At 53.5% G+C, this 7,386-nt stretch overlaps 1 long non-coding RNA gene across 2 annotated transcripts; it reads right to left on the reverse strand.

Annotated features, from left to right (window-relative positions):
- LOC108446225 lies at nt 1–7,099 on the reverse strand. Of its 2 annotated transcripts, none has more exons than XR_001861359.1 (3): nt 6,603–7,099; nt 5,930–5,971; nt 1–23 (listed from the first exon to the last, which is right to left on the reverse strand). It is a non-coding gene; the product is annotated as an uncharacterized LOC108446225 (long non-coding RNA). The 2 variants fall into 2 exon arrangements; XR_001861358.1 differs by lacking the exon at nt 6,603–7,099 and adding an exon at nt 6,417–6,488.
- Between the last annotated feature and the right edge of the window lie 287 nt (nt 7,100–7,386).

A 7,386-nucleotide genomic window follows, 5' to 3' on the forward strand; every position in this document is an offset into this window, starting at 1 on the left:
CTGCTGAGCATCAGCCTCATGCTCTGCAGGGCACAAAGGAAATGTAATTCATCAGGCTTGGCGGCCTTCGTTGTGTTAGGAAGAGCCGTATCCCACAAAGATGGAACACCTCCCGCTGTGCCTGACTACCTGGAATAGCTGTGCCTACTCGGCACTTTGGAGAACTAGATCTAAAATTAACAAAGATCATTTCCCTGCAAGAAATAGCACCTTGGCCTGGACACGGGACACATCAGCAGGAGTCTGAAACAGAAAGGCTAAAATTAAGGCAGGTCTGGGATTCTGCTGAATGTGCTAACACAGGTCCGACCACCACATGCAGGATAACCAGCACTGTTGGAAATCTCTGGCCAAAATCATCCCAAACCCCAGCAATGACAGAAAGGTTACTCCCAGTACTCAGTAGCAGCTCCTGCCTGTATGAGGCTCAGTGATCCACCCTCACCATCACTAGTGACCATCTGATTGCGGCAGAGGTGGGTGATGGGATGGAAATGGTTCTCCAGCTGGTGCTGGATTTCTAGCAAGGCTTTGTGCTGTACAGCAGTGGAAGCCCACAGACCTCCACAGTGGTGTTTGTGGGATCAACACCAGCAAATTTAAATAGACAAAAATAAAGACACATTGAAGAGCAGCCTAGGAACAGAAAGCGTGTGCAGACAGGGCAGTAAAGATGCGGAACTTGCATCCATCAGCCATGCAGGGCTCATGCCTCCCTCGCTGCAGTGCCCTGATTTCAGCCCATGCTGCAGCCCTGCAGCCCCATGGCAGCGCCGCATTGGAACAGCTGCGGGAAATGGAGGGGGGTGGAGATGATGTACCTGGAGAAGGACAGGCTGATTTAACACCCCTCCCTGCTGCCAAATGCTCCATGGGCTCTGCAGTCATCACCCAAAATAGAGCCACGGTCTGTGCCTCCTCCAAGAGACAGTCCCTGCTGGAAACATATCAGGGCATTGCTTGGGGCAGTGATTTACTGCAGGAGCCACCTCGGGAGATGCCGGCACCATGCCCCACTGTACCTGGCTCCTTTCCCTCTCCCCCACCATTCAAGCTGCCTGTTGACGCTTGTTAAGCCTGGGAACACAAGACACAGGGCTTGACCCAGCAAGGAATGTAGGCAGGATTTGGGTGGAATGGAGGGAAGGTCCTGCATTAACCTCACAAATCCACCACACGTGGCTGTCACCTACTACCCAAGACACAAGAGGTCCCTTCCTGGCACAGGCCAAGGGGCTCCAAGGCAGCTCCTGAGACAGCCTTGTCTCTCTGGGACTAGACACGCTGCCCAGGAGCCACCTGTGCTTCCCAAAGCAGAGACACGTCCTCCCCATGGAGAGCAGCTCGTCCCGGGTAACCACCTCCTCCTCCCTTTGTTTTGCTGACAGGTCCCTCCTAAAACGTGAGCTGCTTCAGCCCCAACTTGCCCAACACTTGGCTTCTGTCAGCACCTGAGTGAGTTGTGCAAAACCCTCGCTCCAGACATGGCACGACAGCTCCAGAGCTTTGCTCCTTGTGCCCTGTAACCACAAAGCAACAACGTCGATGGTTTCTCAGCTTTCTGTTCTCCACACTGCCCTGGGATACCCTTGCTGCAGCTTCCAGGCCTCAGCACCTTTGCAGCAATCCCCCTGCAGGCTGCCCCAGCTGTCCCCTCGCAGGTCACACGCAGTCACTGGGTGGCACTGTGCCCCTGCCTGTGCATGCCCGGCTCCAGCCTCCTCCTCTGCTCGGGGGTGCCTGGAGGAACCCCCGGCTGGGCCAAGGGGCAAAGGCTCTCCTTGCCAAAGTGCACCCACGGTGGCACCGACAGATACCCGGGGACCCCAGGAGCTCACAGGGTTGTGACCCCAACTCCCAAACACAGGCTCCCGCTGCCTCCCTGACAGGGTCTCTCTCTCTCCCCACCGTGGTTATATTTTCATTACCGTGGCAAAAGGAGACCAACTGCATCCTTACAATACGCCCCTCCATAAAACTAATAGGCCAGGCAATTGGGACAGACCTGTGAAGTACTTTATAGTCTGGACTCAAGGAGTTTGTGCCACAGCTCACAAGCTCTCCCAGCCCTACATCCCAGGAATCACAGCGTTATTTCTCCTTATCATCCCCACTTTCAGCCTGGGAGCAGCGTGAGGATGAGCATGGTACCCCCATACCTGCTTTCACTTGTCTCCTGCCACCCAGAGCCTCACCCGACTCCAACAGCACAAGGCTCTTAGGACCATCAGTAAGAATCAGGGTTTCCTTTTTCCAGGGCACCATGATACAGTTCTGCCCTGATTCCAGGAGATTTGACACCATCAGTACGTGTCCAGGGTCGGGAGGCTGGACCCAGCACTGGGCCAGGGCAAAGGCCAGGGAGGTCCTTTGTCAATGCTTTGCCATTTGCTTCATTTGCAGTTGAAAGCCAGAGGAGCAGAGACCCCTTCTGACACTGCGATGGCAAAACTTGCTCAGCTCTGTAGAAGATCATTCCCGCTACATTGACACCCCATGTTTGTTTGGGAAGCTGGGGTGACACATTTGGTGTAACACAGAGCCCCATTTCAGAGGGTACCTGGTGAGGTTTGAGGGACTGCTTTGCCTTGCTGGGTCCTGGCCAGTCTCAGTGGTGCACTCCAAGTGTTCCTAGAGTAGGGAGCTGGGCTCTGGCCCCAGCAGGGGCTGGGCAGATGACCCTGGGGACAGCAATAACCCAACAGAGCAGTTGCTGCCACCTTCCCTCTTCCTGCTGTGTAAAAACTGCCCAAAAAAAGCCTCCTTTAATCGTTCCCCCTACATTAGACCTTCCAGGGGAAATTAGCACAAATGCAACATCAGTGGCACCAAGGGAACAGACCCTGAATGACTTGGAGGGAGGTTAATTAGTTTGTTAAAATCCTTCTCTCTTTAGTTGCCACCTAAAGCTCCAAGCCTTGACAAACAGTTGAGAAAAGGGTCTCTGCAGAAAATCAATGCTCTTTAGAGGTAAGAGCTGAAGATCCTCCAAGGAACACACTGTTGGAAAATAAAGCGGAGAAGACTGTTTCTCCACCATTAGGGTAGAAGACAAATGTTAGATAGGAAATCAAAAGGTTTCCAGGTCTCCATGTAAGTCAGAAGGGAGACAAAGAGCCCTTTCTCCCCCTGTGGTTTACTGTCTTTAATCTCTGCCTTAGTGTCCCCACCTACCCTGCAACAGAAGTGCTGAAAAGCTTAACTGGCTTTTGCAGAACTGATTCAGGATCCCCAGATACTGAGTGCCAGAAATGTGCCAAGTGTTATTGCCTGTCCCTTTGGAGGACCACCCGTCAGTGCCGGAGTTGCCAGCAGACTGCTCCCCACTCCCAGACACACCAGCCAGGGAACACGAGTGTGCTGGGGACAGAAAAGAAACCCCACAGCCCCTTACAAACAGCTTCCCTCTTAGATTAATTTAATAGATTACTGTTTTGACCCCAGAGAATTTCGTACAACTCCCAGCCCACTGTAGCCACCCTGAGCGTGGTGGCACCAGGAACCTGTCAAAGGGCTGGTGTGTGCTCACAGTGAGACGAGGCCCTGCCAGTGCTTCTGCTACTTCCACTGCCACTTTAGCGTTGTGGTGGGACAGCTAAAGCACAACGCTACAGCTCCGTGACTGCTGCAGGCAGCCCTTTGGGACAAAATTTCCTTGAATACCTGGTTTAAAGCTGGGACTAACTTCATTCAGTCTCCACATCAGAGCTCTGTGCTACCCCGTGGGGGTAGAAGGGCAGACAGTTCTGGCTCCAGAACCAAGTCTCCTTTAATCTAAGGACATGATTTCTTTGCTAGGTATGATGAGCTGTGTGCCCTGCCTTCTATACTGTCCACTGATGTTTGTATTTCAAAAGCCACTACATCACCTGATTCTGCCCAGCTGTCTAAAAAAACCAAAACAGACAACATCCTGTGTACCGCTGGGACCTCTTTGTCAGAGGCTGTGAACTCATCTGCATCCAGCGCCAGGATGGATTGAACAAACTGAGGCATATTTTATTGCTGAAGCATAAAACACGGGAATAAACAAGCACCAAAGTGCTACTGATCATTAAAACCAGATGGGAGCCCATTTACTGCCTCCAGCAGCGAGGTGCCACGGCTGCTCCGCTGGGGCCCCCTTGAAATAGGAAACCCAGCACACCATCTGGGAGGTGCTGGATGGCAGTGGCTACAGGCAGCCCCTGCAATTCCAGCCTGGAGTTATCTGCACTGTCTGCTCACCACCACCCCTGGGATAACCAAGGAGTGACAGAGCTCTGAGTCCTAGCTCTGGAAATACAGTCACCCCTGTAAGGTTGCGCCTATATGAAAATGCCCTGGTAGGGACAAGCAGCCCGGGGAGATGGGATGGGGAGAATCACAGGCTGAGCTGCCCACACACAGACCCGGGACTTGGCGACATTTATAGTATTTGTTCAAATGCACATCAGAGAACCATCAAGGGGTTCTGGTCATTCGTGTGCAATTCAACTCCCAGATGGTGGATTATCCAAGGCAGCCCAGGTCTGACCTTCTTCCTTACCAGCCAACGCTGCCTGGCATAGGAAGTAAAGTACTATGGTGGGAAGAAGCCAGGGGCTATTTCCTCTCCTTCCTAATCAACACACCCACCACAGATAAACACCAATGAGAACATTCTCAGTCTGGAGTACTGGATACTGGCCTCCAGGAACAGCTCCATCCTGAGTACCCCTGGCTGCAAGCTGAGATCAACCCCCTCCCTAGACTGAAGCTTTGCACCTTTGCCTCCAAGTCCCATCTTCCTGTGATAGGGAGCCCTCTCAGCAGTCAAAACCCGAGCACTGCATGGGGCCAGGGATGGATTCCTGGGCAGCCCGAGAGGAGATGCAAATGGAGCGCGAGACTGCTCGAGAAGCAGAGACAGACAGATGCTTTTACACTTCAAAGGGAACAGGGCCCTGTGAGGCTTTCAGAAATACTCACAAATCGATAGACTCCTTTCAAACACCGAGCACATTTGCTCAAGTGTGAGGCAATTATTCCCTGAGGATGGAAGCAGGACAAGGCCATTAACAGCCATACGGGCAGGATGAGGAACATGCGGCGGCTCCAGGACTGCCAGCCCAGCCTGAGGAGCAGAACACCGCTGTCCTGGCCGAGCTTTCTCATTCAGGATTTACAAAATGCCCTTGTGTCCCCAGGGGCTCTACAGGGAGCACGTTAGTGTCATTCAGCCTATGTCAGTGCAATACTCAGCACATCCCTTTGGTAGGCATCGGGTTTGATCACATCCCCTCCACTGCTCTAGTTCACTGCCTTTATCCCTGGAGGGCTGACTTACACTTACTGAAGCAATTCCCATTTCCCCCTCACCTGAATGCTGCTGGGCAGTGCCTGAGCTGCTCTGGAGAACTCTGTCTCCATGGAGCCCCATCTAGATGGCAAAGCAGAGCCCATACCAGATTGTGGGCGAGCAGAGGTCTGTCTGCTCAGCACGAACAGAGCCAGCATGGGGACAGACCCCGTGGTGTGACAGGAATCACGCCTGACTCATCCCTGTCTACTCTGCACCAGCACTTCCACACAGATTACCCTTAATGCACCATCTCCCTCCCAGCAAGGATGTTACAGAGATCGCAGGTGCCGGTGCTTTGCGACCCCACAGATGGGAGCTGGAGTGACAGTGCCAGCACACAGGAAGTCTCTCCTGTGAACAGCTGCTGTTTTACATGTACAGTCTTATTTGTACGACGAGAGGCAGAGATACTGAAAGTGAGCAGTGCTTTATGCCTGCTGTATGACTGATGGGAGTGCCCATCCTGTATCACTGGCTGCCCACTCTGCTTTATGGAGGCACATAATTTACCCTCTTCAGTAAAAATAGAGGAGGAAGGAATAAAAATCTCAGCATGTCCCCAGAGAACTGTAGGAGATTAAAATTAAATCCATCCATTACACTCACCAGGCAGGGCGCTGTCTGGGCAGGAACACTGTAGTTGTACACCTGCACGTTCAAAGAAAAGAAATTGAGTATTAGAGAGGTGTCAGAGGCAATCCAGCACCCCACAGCAAAGTACTTCAGGTCGTAAAACAAACTCACATGACTTGGAAAAACAAAAAAGGAATAACACTAAACTAAGCTGAACAGCAACACTGCTCAGCACAGCTGCAGCACCTCTTCTCAACCCTGCATCACAGGGTCGCTTCGCCCTCGGTTAAAATCTTATCTGACACTTCTGCTCAGGCTGAGGTCTCAAGAACGTTTCAGGGTTTGTTCTGGGATGTGCATGTCGTGCTGTGGGGGAGAAACACCTTTCCTACTTCCTTCGCTGTGTCCTGTAAGCCTCTCCATGTTCCTCCTGCTGTTCCCCAGATCTGCTGCAATGTCCAGAAAGCACATTTAGACCTCACTACAGCTCTGCAAGCCAGGACAGTAAAAAGCAGCTTACCTGGAGGAGCAGGGAGCCAGGCCAGCAGCAGAGGACTGGGAACAGAGCCCTGGAGACAGGCAGGAACAGGCCAGGCAGCTAAGAGATACAAGACAAGCCACCCCCACCACCATCCAGGAAAACCCATCCTTTCCCCAGCTAGCCCTGCACAGTTTTATCCCTCTCTCTTTGCCACTCACTGAGTACCTGGAGGCCGAGGGCGGGCAGGCAGGTAAGTGAAGGCACCTGCAGCCGCCCATGTGGCTGCTGATGAGCGGGAAGAGGGGCCAGCCCGGCGGGCAGCTCCAGGCAGCAGGGATGTGGCTTGGAGCCGCTCCGGCCTCTCACGGTGGGTGACCAGCACTGGTTGTTGCTCCAGCCAAATGCTGCCTCCCCCCTGCTAAGAGGCTCCACATGGATCCCAGCCTGGGGCTCGGGAATTAAGTGGATTTTAAGCTCTGCAATAAAAACCCATTTGACTTGAAGAATGTTGTTATTCCCGGAAGGGGGTTTGCGCTGCTTGCTTGGATTGCCTTAAAGTGACCCGGTACTTAAGCTGACCAAGGAAATGCACGTCAGAGTCTCCTGGGAGGCTCAAGGAGCACCACGACAGCAACCCCAGCCCGGGCAGTCGGGTGAACCCAAAGAAAGCCTGCAGTCCTGATCAGCCCGGCTGTCCAGCACCGGGTGATTCAAGAGCCCCAGCCCCGTGGAAAGGCTGCTCTCCAGGATCTCCTCATGCCTCTCTGCGGACGAGGAGCCTCCTTGGCCCTGCCCCGCCCCACATGCGTGAGGGCTCGCCCCCACACCGGTGCCCAGAGCAGCGCGGCCCCGGGGCCGGGCCCGGAGCTCGGCCAATGGCACCATTCCAGAGCTTGGTTTGCACCAGCACATCCCTGTCCCTGCAGCACCTGGAAATTAGATAAGCTCTTAGTGAAACCAGCTGGAAGTTGCTTCTGCAGAGCCAGGGCAGGTACAAGTGCAGAGGCCA

Source organism: Corvus brachyrhynchos, unplaced genomic scaffold (assembly GCF_000691975.1).
Source record: "Corvus brachyrhynchos isolate BGI_N302 unplaced genomic scaffold, ASM69197v1 scaffold864, whole genome shotgun sequence".
Taxonomy (NCBI): Eukaryota; Metazoa; Chordata; class Aves; order Passeriformes; family Corvidae; genus Corvus; species Corvus brachyrhynchos.